We start from the raw sequence: 3,814 nt of genomic DNA, 5'->3' as shown, positions 1-3,814 counted from the left end.
CTTGAAGTCTTGAAGTAAGCTTCACTGTTTGGCCTTTAATCAACGTCCGTAGTGACCCGTTCGGGCCAGTGATGAGTAAGGGAATCGCGCACATACGCCGCTAGTAGAAGCGCATGCGTAATTACCAGACCGACTTGAGTAAAATCATAATCGAGGAATTAAAATGATTCTGAACTGAACAGTAACAAAAAGAGTATATGTATGAGTTATGCCCAAACTCATCCACGAGCCAGTACTTTTATTGCAGATTCTGCAGATTAATGTGTTAAAAATATATAGTAAAATTCGATCTACATACCTTTTTTTTTGTTGTTGTCTGCTTGATGTATATATAGGCTGAAATGAAACTATAGCAATCGATTTCACTACGAAAGCACAGAAAACAGATCGATCTCTGTATCTCAGCCACGATGCAGCTGTCTGTTCACGCCCATAGAAAGGGCAATAATCTCTTGCAGCTATAACGGAAGGTCTTAGCACTGAAGAAGGGACCACTCTAGCCATTTCTTGAATAGCCATGCTTTCATTCTTCAGACATTTAGTCAAAAGATTCGAAAATCTGAAGAGTGTAACAAAGATGTAAGGTTTTCCAGCAGAGAACCAAACGATTTTATTGCTTCCATCTGTTTTGTGGCACCAGAGACTGCTAAAATTTGTCAAGTGTTACAAACAGAAACGAATTTATAATGCAGAATAACTCTGTGAAGAACTGGGACACCAACTTTGCAGTACGCATCAAAATTAACAAAAAAAAAATTGAAAATAGAGTACATATTTTGTATAATTTTTTTTAATCTTTCATTGTAATATGCGACACTGTGTTCTTTGCTGATACAAACAAAGTTAATTCCATCAATTTATCATAAAAATTGTGTTAGACACAGCATTTTAAATACAATGCTTAAAATTGTTTAAGCGCCTTAACAGGAACGGACACTTAAAGGCGCTTCAGCTCCGGTCATTTAACGTAGATCTAATTATCCTGTACTACTGAGAGAAGTCCCACGGATGGTGGGGATGACAGTGCTGGGGCTCCCCATCTCTGCCTATTGCTCTATATCCTCCAACCCCGCGTTTGTCGCTAGCAGAGATGATCACGTGGCTATCACTGCCAACAGACAAACAGATCGTAGGGGAACGTGAGAAAGGACACTGGTGGGGGAAATATGACAGCTCAAGGAAGGGGTCGAACCCCGAGATTTCTTTCTCTGGTATCAGTATAAAAATATTACGTCATTTTGAATGAGCGCGGATGCTTACTTATATTCGTGTGCGTGTGTGTGTGTGAAGCTCGAATACAAGATGAAAATTTGAAGACGCAAGACAAAGATATATGCCCTGCAGAGAAAAACACAACGCAGATGAAGAGTTATATTTTCTTGTACGTAACACCATTTAGTCCCTCGTGGTTAGTATTTGGATGGGTGACCGCTTAGGAACACCACGTGCTGTAAGCACTTCATTTTGGGGGCATGCGGTAGCGTAGTTAGTTGAGGGGCTATGCTACAAGTCGGATGAGGTCACTGGATTTTTTCAATTGACCTAATCCTTCCAGCCGCACTATGCCCCTTGGGTTGACTCATCCTCTAACAGAAATGAGTATCAGGAATTAATTAAATAATTTTCCTGGGGAGTAAAGCGCGGCCGGCGCGTAAGACTGACAACCTTACCGCCATCTTTGAGCCGATTGTCTAGATAGTGTGGGACCCTCAACGTCTCGCAACCCTATGGGCCTTCACGGCCTGGTACAGGGATAGCTTTACATTTTTTCTAACACAATTCTAGTTCGTGAAAGTCAATTAATGTTTCGGTGGAACATGTCGGCTCCATCTTCAGGATCCATAAACCAAGTNCCTATGGGCCTTCACGGCCTGTTACAGGGATAGCTTTACATTTTTTCTTTAACACCATTTAGTTCGTGAAAGTCAATTAATATTTCGGAGGAACATGTCGGCTCCATCTTCAGGATCCATAAACCAAGCAAGAAATGGCATGAAGCAGGCATGAAGCGGATCTTGCTTGGCCTACTATTCAATCATGCAAATGTAGAAGACATGTTCCTTCCAAACAGAGGCGTTTACTATGTTGCACGGCGTCATATACGAGAAAATAGAAATTCTTCACAACTCAAGACTGTTTGAAAATTTACTTACAGGAAATATTACAGATTATAGGATGAAGAATCAAAGTAAAGAGAACATTAGTGATTCTTGAAATGTTTTCCTTTCATTCTCTATTCCATGACATACTTCATAGAGCAGAAACCTTCTTGAGAAACTAACAGTCGTTAAGCTGGCCAAAAAATTTCACGTCTTAGATGATACGACAATGTTTATTACTCTATCCAAGGGAACTTACCACTCTCCAAAGCAGGGTGAATTAAGAATACATCCTACATATTATTTCCGTAAGAACCATTTTAATATTATACTCTTATTTTCTCCTAGATCTCCAAAGTGGTTCCTCCTTTCAGATTTTCTGGCTCAGTTTGTATGAATTCCTCATCTCTTCAATGCGTGCTACAAGCCCCACTTATTTAATCTCATTGCCTTGATCACCTTTATATCTGATGTTGAGTAGAATTTACGAAGTCCCTCATTATGCAGTGTCTCAACCCGCCATCTATTTTCTTCTCATATATCAAAATACACTCCTCAGCACCCTGTTCTCAAACACCCTCAGTCTATGTTCCTCCCTTAATGTCAGAGACCAAGTATCATACCCATAGAAGGATAGTAAATGCAATGGGTAATTTATATTAAGTTTTAAATAATATTTTATATCTACCAAATTTTGGAAATCTTAACAGAAAACACTACCAAGTTATTTTGCACGTAATTGTAAAAGGTTGTTCATAAGAAGGAAATAAACAAGTAAGAAGATCTAGACGTAGATGGGAGATGTCTAAAATAGACCCTAGAAAAATAGGATAGGATTTTGACTGAATTCAATTGGCTCTGTTAATTCGGTAATGAAATTTCGGATTCCATGAAATGTTGAGATATTTTTGAGTAGTATGAGCGACTGTTGCTTTCTGAAGTCAGTCAGTTCATGTTAGCAGAAGGTGGGTACTAGGTTAATCTTATAGAAATGCTGTGTCGCATGTTTGACTGGATTAAGCTGTCTTAGGATAGACTCCAGCGGAAACAACAGAGAACGTTTGAGTCCCATTAAAAGGCACAACATTCATTGAGTAGCTGAGCTACTAGCAGCTTCTCAAGAAGCTCTCCTATATGTAGTTACACAGTTATTTGGCTGCTAGAGACACAAAGATTTCACATATTCCATTCTTACTTTCAATAATTCCGGTACTGTTGACGTTACTTTGTTTCACCGCTGTACTGATCGAGGCAATAAACGATAGTGCGGACACACCTGTTTGTTTAGTAAAGAGGGCGAGATTTCTTTTGTTTTATATGTAGTATCTCTCTCCACTACACGTATAAAATAAAGTATAATTTTTATTTTAATAGATACCATATGGGAGGAGACGACCATGTATCATAGAGGTTTATGTATATATTGTAGGAAGGTACTGCGTAATTACTGGGTTCTGAGGAGGGCCTATAAGGCCTCATGATGTTAACATTTGTTTGGTGTAATCACCAAATTTATCACCCAGACAGGAGCTCGGAGATAATGGTACAGTACAACAGCCGTACAAGTCAATCATGGAATGATGAAATAAAGGAGGATGAGATTGGCAAGGCAAGTAGTATGCACGGGAGCGAACATAAGTGCATACAAAGATTTGGCATGAAAGCCTGAAGGAAAAATAATAGAAAACCTAAGTGTAGAAAGGACTATAATATTA

Source organism: Cryptotermes secundus, unplaced genomic scaffold, assembly GCF_002891405.2.
Source record: "Cryptotermes secundus unplaced genomic scaffold, Csec_1.0 scaffold381, whole genome shotgun sequence".
In the NCBI taxonomy this organism is placed as follows: domain Eukaryota; kingdom Metazoa; phylum Arthropoda; class Insecta; order Blattodea; family Kalotermitidae; genus Cryptotermes; species Cryptotermes secundus.
The sequence above is the reverse complement of the archived record's forward strand: the minus strand, read 5'-3'. Positions refer to the sequence as shown.